Source organism: Loxodonta africana, chromosome 7 (assembly GCF_030014295.1).
Source record: "Loxodonta africana isolate mLoxAfr1 chromosome 7, mLoxAfr1.hap2, whole genome shotgun sequence".
Lineage (NCBI taxonomy): Eukaryota > Metazoa > Chordata > Mammalia > Proboscidea > Elephantidae > Loxodonta > Loxodonta africana.
In genome coordinates, this window is record NC_087348.1 from 2171956 (window position 1) to 2183131 (window position 11176).

Below are 11176 nucleotides of genomic sequence, written 5' to 3' on the forward strand. Positions count from 1 at the left end.
CATTCGGGGGCAGTGAGGACCGAAGCTCAAGCCCGTGGCTGCCTGGGGCCTATGGGGAGGGGAGGACTGCCCAGGCAGGGACCACCCGAGGTGGCTGGCAAAGGAAAGGAGGGCAGGTGGCAGGGAAGGGGTCCACAGCTTGGTCATGGGGGGCAAATCCCAAAAGGGCTGTGGGGAGGGAGGGGGCACTACAGAAAGGCAGAGGACGCTGCAGTGTGGAGGGGGCAGCTGAGGGGGACCCCGCCCTGGTCCCCTCCACACCCCCTTGCCCCTCTCCCCCCTTTCTCTGCCTTCCTCCCTGACCTCCTTGCTTCTCTTCCTTATCTCTCCTCCTCCTCCTTCGCCTCCTTCTCTGGGGTCCCTCCCCTCCTCCCCCATCCTTCCCCCACATCTCCCCTCTGTCTCACTCGACCCTCCCAGAGCTGGACATTGCTCACTGGTGACAGGGCTGATGGACTCGGGCAAAGAGCCGCCAGCCCCTTGGTTCTCACCCCCACCCGCTCGGCCCTCGGCCCCACGGCTGCTCAGAGCAACCGTTTCAGGGCATGCCAAGGCGTTTCCGCCCCAGCAGCTACAGTCAGTCCCCAGGACCCCTGGGCTGAACACGCCACCTGGGCCCCAGAAGCCTCTCTGGAAGGGGCAGGGGCCCTGGGTTGGCGCAGACATAGAAGCTCACCCCAGCAGGCAGCTTGGGGGTGGTGGTGGCAAGGACTAGGGCTGGGCCAGGGGAGGGCGTGAGGCTGGCCCCTTCCCCCCCAACTCTGGGGGCTCACGCTTTGCTGGCTATCGAGAAGGGTCTGCCCTTCCGGAGGCCACAGTCCAGCTGAGGGCTCCCTGGGAGTGGAGGTTGGGGCCCCAGGTGAGGGGAGGCCCCTCCTGAGCCACTATCGCTTGCAGGCCCCTCGTGCCCTGGCTGGGCCCCCATGATTTCACCAGGACTGTGGCTTGCAGGGTGAGCTGCTGAGGGGCAACCAGCCCCTTGAGGAGGTGTAGGCAGATCCAGGGGGCCCCAGCTACCGGGGCACACAGCCCAGCTTCCTGGGGGGTTGGCCCATGTTCCCAGGGTGTCACCAGGACTGGAGAACAGGGATGGGGCCACCATTGCCAGGACAGTGGTCAGGCAGAGCTTGGATACAGGGAAAGGTAGGCTCCTGGCCTGCAGGGGGCGGTGCACAGAAGCCCCCTGTTCCGGAGCCCTCAGCGGCAGATGGGCTTAGGGTGCAGGGACCCACAAGAGACACAACGCTGTGCCCACCAAGTCACAGTCAGTGTCCTGGGGTCTCCAGGCCTGTTCCTTTCCAGAAGGAGGAGGCAGTGGGTGGGAGCCGGGCCCCCCACACTTCCTGGCGGGCGGCGTAGGAGGGGCAGCGGCAGTGCCGGGAACTCGGGCGGGCGGCGCCAGCACGCCTCGGCGCCCCCACACCCAGCCCCCCAGACAGTGGGGCAGTGTACGGTGGAGGTGGGGTGCAGGCGGTGGGCCAGCTGGGCTGCCCTGCCATGTGGTCCCGCTCCATAAACTGCCATCCCAGCATGTTGACACAGGGTGACGTCACCGCCAGACAATGGGGGGGGGGCGCTGGCCTGGGTGTGCTTTCTGGCCCCGTGGGCCCCCCACGGACAGAGTGCTCCCAGCTCCACCTGAGTAAACCGGATCTTCTCAGAGTCTGCACGGCTGTGTTCCTCCCAGCCTCTGGGCCCACCCAGCCGCAGGCCCACCCCAAGATGTGGGACTCCAGACCTGTGCCCTCACACCCACTGGGCCATCCTTCTACTTTCCAGCCCCTCTGTGGTCAAGGCTCCCCAAGGCCGCCACCCCCCTTCAAAACCCTTGGGGTGGTCTAGAGAAATGGAGTCCTGCCACATCTGTCCTACAATGTGGATAAGTCTGGAGAACACAATGCTGAGCGGAGAAGTCAGCCGCAAACACTGCACAGCCCCACTCACGAGAAACATCTAGAATAGGCAAGTGCACAGAGACCCAAGTTTATTAGTGGTCACAGGGGCCAAAGGGAGGGGCGGGGAAAGGGGGCTCCGTGCTTAGGGGACATCGTGCTTCTGTCAAGGGTGACAGTACAATTTGGGAACAACATGAACATAATGAATGTCACTGAACTTGTCCTGGGTGGCGGGTGACGATGCTTAAGTGCTGGTTGGCTAACAGAAAGGCTGATGGTTTGAGCCCACCCAGAGGCACCTCAGAAGAAAGGGCTGGCTGGCGATCTGCTTCAGAAAGACCACAGCCTTGAAAACCCTAAGGAGCAGTTCTGCTCTGCGCACGTGGGGCGGCCCCGAGCTGGAGTGGGCTCCACGTTGACTGGTGTGGTTGAAGGTGATGGTTGAATAGGACAGTGAACATGTCACTGAAATATGCATGGGAAAGACGTCGAAACGGCGAGTGCATCCTCACAGATCTATTTACCACAGGAAAAAAACATCAAAAAGCCCTCCGGGTGGTCTCCCCCGCCCCAGGCAGGGTGAATTCTTGGGTCTGGCTCTCCATCCCGTAATCCGTTGAGCCCCTAATCTGGCCTTCTCTGCTGGCCCCTGCAGAAGCTCTGGTTTCTGCAAAGTGTCGCAATACCAGGCCTGTTCCCCCTGCCCTCAGCCTGGTGGCGCCTTCCGGGGCCTTCTCCCACAGGATCTCACCCTGTGTTACGGCTGGCCCTATCTGTGGCCCCACCAAGGTTCCCAGGCCCCCACAGGGTACTGTCGGACACTGGGCGGCAGGAGGCGGCCAGTGTTTGTGGACAGTCCCAGCCTGCCCTGCACGGCTCCCACGCACGCACACGCCGCCCGAGTGATCCGGCCAGGTGTTCGGTGATGGAGCGCAAAGCCCTGGGGGACAAGAAGCACAGTGTCCGCTTTATTTGCCAGGACGGCGCTGACAGGGGCAGTGTCCACGGGGCCGCTTCTAGGAAATGGGGTGGGTGGGAGCCCCAGAGGCAGTCCCCTTCCAGCAAGCTGCCTGCAGGTGGGCTTCCAGGAAGCCCCTGCTGGCTCCTCGCCCCCTGGAAAAGGGCCAGTGGGGTCCCTGGGAGCGAGTGGGAGAGGTGTGGGGAAGAAGGGGGGCCAGAGAGAGGAAAGAGAGGGGAGGAGGGGGAGTGGAGGCGAGGAAGGAGGCGGGAGGAGGGGAGGTGCAGCGGAGGCCTGGCTGCGTCCTGGTGCCCTTGGGAGATTGAAGCCGATCGCTGTTCCTTCCAGAACCTTCCGCTCCCCTTGTGGGAGTCACGTAGTCTCTGCCTGTACCCCAGGCTCTCCGTAGCTCGTCGGGTGTAACACACACACATGGAGGCCTGAAAACAGGAGTCAGCCAGGCCCACTGAGACTAGAGCAGAGTGACGGTGCAGGGGGAGGGGGAAGGCCCCTTGCCCCAGGCCTGGTTCTGGTTCAGCATTCCGCTCCCCCCACCACATCCCTTAGCTTATGGGTCACTGGTCCGTGGTGCAGTGCTCCATACCACCCCCCCAGAGCGAGAAGGAAACCGTCTGTCTTCCTAGGGAGACTATATGGAGGAGATGACCACCTCTGGGCCAGTCCGGGGCAGACTGTGGTCAGCACCATAGGAGAGCTTTCATTTCCTTTGCAGCGCTGGTGTCCTGTTTCCTCATCTCCGCTTCCTCACCTTCACCCGCCCCCTGCTGTCCCTAATCCCTTTTGAAAACGTGCGCCTTGGTCATCAAATTTGTGCCAAGACAAGAAACCACACAAAGGCACACAGACGCGCACAGCCGTGCTGACGGCCACCTCCTGGGACACCGACCCCCACGGCCAGGACCATGCTGAACAGGCACACGCCCTGCCTCGGACATACCCAGCAGCCCAGAGGGCACAGCTAACGTACCCCACACGGAAACCCACCAGTATTGACCCACAGGCAGACACACACATGACGGGGGCACACGTGCTCCAAGTGTGGCTGGGCTCTCCAGGCTGCACGGGGACTCATGTGTAGACATGCTAAGGGACACACAGATACGCACTGGAGCCCCATACACACAGGCACACACGTGTATGCACAGATGCACACACACGTGCACATACCCACACCCTTAAACACACACATTCACACATACGAATACACAAATATACACACCCACACACAAACGCACACATGTACACACTCACATGCATAAAATACAGACACACCCACACATACACACCTCCTCACACCTACATATACACACATGTATACACGTGTGTATGCAAAAACACACACACGTGCTCAGGCCCACAGCCAGATGGCTGCCCCCAGGTTGGGGTTACCCACACCCAGCTTCGCACAGAAACAGGGTGTGTGAGGGCATCCAGGTGTGGAGGCCTCGGGCACCCACTGGCTGAGGTGGCTGGAGGCCTGGGCCCCCTCCAGCCATCCCACTCATGTTTGGAATGTCCCATTCCCTCCACCTTCCCTGCTGGCCCTCCCACCCACCCCCACCCCGTGGTGCCAGGTTTGGGAGTGAAATTCAAGCCCCTGTTTGCTTCCAAACACTTCACTCAGGGCAGGGGTATTTGGAAAGCCTGCTGGTCGGTGGGGGCGCTGGAGCCTGTCCCATAGGCCCCTCTAAGCCCCTTTTCTTAAAAGCAGGAAATCAGGTTGGGCTGAAAGTAAACACATTCCAGCCCGGCGGCTCCCAAGCCCAGGCATGGGGCTTTGTCTCTGGGCCTGGGCAGCCTCTCTTCCGAGCGTCAGATGGCTCAGGTGCCCACCCAGGGCGAGGCTGAAGGCTCCGGGGCTTTAGGACTGGACCCAGCACCTGTCTGTGGAGTGGCCTGTGACTTTGTGCCCCCAGGTCTTCCTTCTGAGTTTGGTTTCTGCAGGATGTTTCCTGCCTCAGGGCCTCACCCCCTCCAGGTATTCAGGTACTCCGGTGCTCACGTCCTCTCTGGTCAGACTGCTCCAGGGGCCAGCAGTAGGACAGTCATTCCATTGCAAAAAGCAAAGAAAGTATGGGCTCACCCAGTGTGGACACTGCCCCTGAGCATACCTCTGTGTATTCCTAGGGTGCATGTGTGTGTGCACACGTGTGCGTCTATGTGCACATGTGCGCGTATGTGTAGACATGTCTGCGGCTGGTCTGGCAAGACCACAGACCCCGGGTGGAGGTCATTCTCCCCCAGGAGGCCATGGGGAGCAGCCCCTTCCCCATTTCACGCCAGACCAGCCTCCTCACTTTGCAAACGCATTTCGGGGCTCCTGGGTTGAACCTCGAAGTGAAACTGGCAGAGGGTTCAGAGCTCCAGGTGGGTGTCCCTCCCCGGGTGCCCACAGGAACGGCCCCAGAGGATGGCGACAGTGAGTCTGGCCCACCATTTCCCAGGGCCCCAGTTCCTAAGCCCCTTTCCAGCTCTAGGGTTTCAGCTCTGTCTTCTGTTTGAAGGGGAACCACATCTTCTGCGTTCCTGCAAAGAAGATTCCAGAATACTGTCTCCACCGCCCCCCTCTACCAGACCCGTCCAGCATTCCCACCTGCCCTTGGTGCCCGGGCCCACCGTACACACCTTCACCCCGGGAACTGGGGCTTTTATGTTGCAAGCCCCCAGCTGAGCATGTTTATGATGAAGGCGGTTTATAGACCCGGCTTCTGACTGTAATGCTTGTCCAAGCCACTCTCTGCAGACCCTACTTAGGTGCGTCGCACTTGGGAGCCAAGGCATGGATGTGGTGTTGCTCTTGAGGGGTGCCAGCCCCGCCTTTGAAATGCACCAAGAGATGGCGAGAGGCACCCTACATGGGGCTTCCAGCAAAGCCTCACCTAACGGCTGGCCCAGTGGGGTGTAGGTTTGCCCTGGTGGTCCCTGGGCCCAGCCTCAAGACCAGCTGCACGGTCGGGCACAGAGGGGACAGGAGAGGGCCTGGGAGGGGGAACCAGAGGTCCAGAGACTGGCAAGCAGGTGGGGAACTGCTCCATCATTGCGGGGGGGTGAGCACGTGGGGCAGCAGCAGCAGCGCTCCCAGAGCCGGAGCGGGTCCTGGAGTCAGAGCAGGCCAGGCCGCGTGGAGAAGGGACCCCGACAGCGGACAGGCAGGGAGGGTGGGGGAGGGTGCTGGCCCGCTGCCTGTCTCTCAGAGCAGTGCGAGTATTTCTGACAGTGCTCCTATCTGGTCTTCGTCAGTTGGGCGAGGTAGCTTCCGGACTGTGCAGAGCTTGGGGGTGGGGGAAGGGTGGGAAGGGAAACCAAAGGGGCTGAGGAACACAGAGCTATTTCCAGGAGCTGTTCCCTTGAGTCCCCAGGGTCTGCATGCCATGCACTCAGGGGCTACGGGCTGGGGGGCCTGGGGGGAGGCCTCCTGGGGCAGAGGGGCGCCACGAGGGCTGGATCCCTGGCCTGGCCACACTTGCACCCCAGGAGGAAATCCAAGGTTAGCCTCTGGCACAATGGAGCCTTGGGAGTCCAGCACAGACCCCAACCACAGAGCCCTCGGCCCTCCTCCCCCCAGCCCCACACCTCCATGAGATGTCTGTTCCCACACCACCTTCCCGGCCAGGCCTCAACCAGTGCCCGCCCACTCCTCCCTGGTGTATTGTCCCCCTTCACGGCCACCCTGTGACACCGGCATGTCACCTGCCTGCATGCTCCTCCTCCACCTGGCCCCTGAACACCTGATGGGGGGTGGTCCCCCGTGCACCCAGCACAGAGGGGAAAGGCCAGAGAGCAGATGAGCACTGACCCCAATCCTCCAGCCCCACAGCCCCTCAAACAGCCCCTCCAGGCATCTGAAAATGGAGCCACTCCTGGGAGCCAATTCCACAACCAGTCACAGCCTCCACCCAGATCTGGGCTTTGGGGCCTCAGCTTCCATCCCAGACCTGGACTTTGAGGTCACAGCCTCCACCCCAGACCCCGGCTTTGGGATCACAGCTTCCACCCAGACCCCGGCTTTGGGCCGTGGCCTATACCCCAGACCCAGGCTTTGGGGTCACAGCCTCCACCCAGATCTGGGCTTCAGGGTCACAGCTTCTACCCCAGATCCGGGCTTTGGGGTCACAACCTCCACCCCAGACCCAGGCTTTGGGCCATGGCCTATACCCCAGACCCGGGCTTTGGGGTCACAGCCTCCACCCAGATCTGGGCTTTGGGGCCTCAGCTTCTATCCCAGACCCAGGCTTTGGGGTCTCACAGCTTCCACCCCAGGCCTGAGCTTTGGGGTCACAGCCTCCACCCCAGATCTGAGCTTTGGGGTCACAGCCTCCACCCCAGATCTGAGCTTTGGGGTCACAGCTTCCACCCAAGACCCAGGTTTTGGAGTTTCACAGCCCCCACCCCAGGCCCAGGCTTTGGGGCCACAGCTTCCACCCTAGACCTGGATTTGAGGGTCACAGCTTCCATCCCAGATCCAGGGTTTGGGGTCACAGCACCACCCCAGATTTGGGCTTTGGGGCCTTAGCCTCTACCCCAGACCCGGGCTTTGGGGTCACAGCTTCTACCCAAAATTGGGCTTTGGGGCCACAGCCTTCACCCCAGAGCCAGGCTTTCAGATCTGGGCTAGTATGGGGGTCCAGGGGCTCAGGGAGGCCAAGGGGTGTCTTTGCAGATGGTCACGTTGGAGCAGCAGGACAGTGCTCAAAGGGGCTTTGATGGAGCCTGACCCTCTTTCATTGCCAGGATATCCTCACTCCCCAGCCCCATGGGCCACTCAGGCGCCTGCTCTCCACGATTGCCCCCATCCCCCCCCAGGCCCCTCCCCTATGCCATGTGCCTTCATGGGCCCCTCACCCTGTAACGGTCCCTGTGCCATAACCCTGTCGCCTCCCATATGCCCCACCCTATCCCAGAACTCCCCTGAATCCCTTATCCCACTCCGTTCCATGTGTCTCGCCCCACCCCACAGGCCCTTTCCCTATCCCATAACCCCCCACCACCCAGCACCATATGCTCCTCCCCTCCCCCTGCGTCCCCACGCTTGCCCCACCCCCTCTCAGATGCCCCCCCATGCCCCCAGCCCTGACACGCCCAGGTAAAGAGACAGATGGAGACCCTGAGTGCTGCTGTAACTGTGTTTATTGAAGAGCCGGGCTTCTGGTGAAGCCCGACTCATGGGGAGGGACACGAGCGAGCGAGTACAATGGAACATATAGGATTTGCTCCTGATCTTGTGGAGCTTCCAGACTAGGGAGGGGAGGGCGGGACCCCTGACACACTGCCCAGGCGCCCCCTGAGATGAATGATAGGCGGCCGGGGGCGCCCATGGCGACACACGCGTGGCCCTCACACACGCACAGGAGACTCGGCGTCCAGGACTCCAGACCAGTGCAAACGACTTAGTGCAAATGATTTGGGGTTGGGGAAGCAGAGTCAGGGAGGCTGAGTCCCCTGCGCAAGGAAAGAGAAGAAAGAAGGGAAATGAGAAGAGGCAGAGAAAGAAGGAAAAGGAGGAGGGGGGTGATGGGTCATCCCGGCTGGAGGAGCACCAGCCGGGAGGACGGAGGCTGGTGGTCGCCTGAGCACGGCAGGGTGTGGCCATGAAGATGGAGTTGCTGGTGGGTGGGGTGGCGGTGTGGTGCTGCTCCCATTGATGCTGGTGGTCGATGGTGGTGGTCGATGGGTTCCTTCCTGTTAACCTGCAGATCAGAGAGATGGCAGGTTGGGCGAGGGGCCAGGGCAGGCAAGGGGCGGGAGGTGGGTGGGCCCCCAGGGCTCTGTGCCCAAAGTCACCTTTCAGAGCCTGTTCCTGAGTCCGTGTGAAGTACTGGTTCCCGAATGCAGCATATTCTCGAGTCAGAGCTAGACGGACTTGAAGTCCCCGGGTTCCAGGCCCAGACATGAGCTGGGTAGCACCATTTCTGTGGGATGGCAGGGGTGAGGCTCCACCGGCCCCTTGGCCCCCCCGACCACTCCTGCCCACACCCACACCTGGCAGGCGGTACCCCCCACCTTGTCATTTTGAGGGTTCTGGGGTCCAGAGAGCAGCAGTAGAGTGTTGACTCCTTCCGGAAAGTAAAGGAACCTGGTGTTGCAGCACGCCCCATGGTGCCAGCCGAGAATGTCCTAGAGAAAAGGTTGGTGGAGGGATGAAAGGTGGTCTGGATGGGGACGTGGGAGGACAGGGCACCTGGTGGAATGCTCACCTGCCAGGAAGGCCAGACCATACTTCCTTTACTCGTCGTCACACCGGACCATGTCATGTCCTTCTCAGCACATCTGCCGGACGTGGGGCCTGGCCTTCCATGGTGGCTGGCTGTTGTGTCCACCCGCTGGAGACCTGGCTGTGGGGAGAAAGGAGAGGATGCTGGGTGGGTGGCAGAGGCCGGCAGGGGCGGCAGTGGTGGGTTGCTCACTCACCCTCGTCTCCAGTCTACACACGGCGGCCGGTCTTGCTCTGTCCCTGCCAAGGCCCGCCTTGGCCCTGGCGCGCAGGCCGTGCCCGCTGTGCCCGCCAGCTCTGCTCCTGCCCTGCCATGCTCTACGCCCCCTCCCCCGAGAGCTCACAATCACTCCGCCCCGCCCGCCTCACCTAGCCTGGCCTCGCTCGTGCCCTTGACTCCCCTGGAACTGCACTGTCTTCATGCCAGCCCCAGGGACTGGGCGGTTAAGGCATACAGTGTCACCAAGCACACTGTGGGCCCTTCCCGCACCAGCCCCTGGGCCGCAGTGCCGCGTGGAGAGCATTGGCCGGGTGTGCTGGAGCCCAGCACCCAGGCGACCCTCCCTCCCGGTGGTGCCATTTTGCAGGTGTCCCTGCGCACTGCGCCCTCTGTCTCGCTCTCCTGCCCTCAGATGCTCTGAGCAGGCCTTGCCCACCACAGAGCCACTCCTGATCCTGCCACTTGAGTGAATGCAGTGGGTGAGATGCTGTGACGGCTGGGGACCCCGCTGTGCCCTTCGTCCCCTTTCTACTGTCCAGCCCGGGCCCGCCTGCTCCCGCACTTGCTGGATCCCTGCTTCTTGCTGCACTGCCATCCCCAGGGCACCTGTCACCTCCCTGGGGGCTGCAGCCCATCCTGCCCTCTAAAGTACCCTTTCCACCTGGGGCGGCCACCTAGCCCCCCAGCCTGCCCCTCTCGGCTCCCCCCGAGAAGATGTCACCTGTGCTACCACCTGGCCTTGCCCGCTGCTCTACCGGGAGGCTGGCCACGTCCTCTCGCCGGCCCTCGGCACCCTCGTCCTCCTTCTTCCAGAAGACCAGTGGACCGAGGACCAGAGAGAGAAGAGCCCGCTGGCCCGGCAGGCACCACCTCCACACCCCAGGCCCGGACTTGGACCCTCAACCAGCTCCCCTTTGTCCAACCAGCCGCCACGTCCTGTAACCAAAAATGACCGGGATGAATGTCTGGCTCCCCCTTCTGCTGTCTAACCCTAGCTCAGGCGCCCTGGCACTCCCAGCCCTGATGTTACCCTGGAGACCACATGTGCTCCAGCCGCTGGGCTGGCCAAGTGCTGCCTGAGCTAGCCCCTCTTCATCTTTCCTGCCAGACTCCAGGCTTCCAAGGTGATCCTTGGCCCACAGACTTCCCTGACCTCCTGCCCACATCTTCCCCTGGTTGCCCCCGAGTACTCCACGCTTCCCTGGTTACCCCTCGGCTCCCCCGCTTCCCCAGTTTCCCCAGTTTCCCCATTACCCCCACCCATCCCACCCACCTCCCCCCTCCCGCACCCTGCTCTTCGGCCCTAGCCCGGGCTTTTTCTAACTGAACCAGCTCCGCCCAAAATCCCCGCCCCCGACTAGCTGGCCAATCAGGTGTGATGTCCTTGGGGCCCAGCTCTGGTCCCACCTCCACCGGACGTTCCAGCCCGCGTTCCCCTCACCCGACTCGTCCGGAATTCACCCAGACCTTGTCCTCCGCACCTCCCCCCACCTTGGCACCCTCAACCCAGCCTGGCATTGCCCCCAAATGGCCCCTCTGGCATCTAGAACATCTGCCCCTTGAGACTGCAGGCTCCGAAGGGCAGACTCGGCACCCTGTGGACGTGGGACCTGGCAGGGGGTCCCAGTGGGCTGGTGGGGTGGAGAGCAGAGTGTTCTCTGCCCCACAGTTGCCACCTCACCTCATGCGAGGTCTCCCGGGCCACAAGGAGAAGCCGCGTGGGCTCCCATGCAGAGAGTGGGTGGGAGGTTAGGACTTGGGTTGGGTGAGGGAAGCGGCTGGGGTGTCAGTGGGCCAGGCCACCCCTGTGGGTTGATAGGTTCATGGCCCGAGCGCCACACTGGCTTCCAAAGGGCAGAGCCCCGTTGCTG

General features: G+C 62.4%; 1 long non-coding RNA gene across 1 annotated transcript; it reads right to left on the minus strand.

Moving 5' to 3' along the window:
- Positions 1 to 7983: 7983 nt before the first annotated feature.
- LOC104847164 (uncharacterized) lies at positions 7984 to 10572 on the minus strand. The gene is made up of 5 exons (XR_010322367.1): positions 9283 to 10572; positions 9069 to 9206; positions 8875 to 8988; positions 8656 to 8783; positions 7984 to 8561 (listed from the first exon to the last, which is right to left on the minus strand). It is a non-coding gene; the product is annotated as an uncharacterized LOC104847164 (long non-coding RNA).
- Between the last annotated feature and the right edge of the window lie 604 nt (positions 10573 to 11176).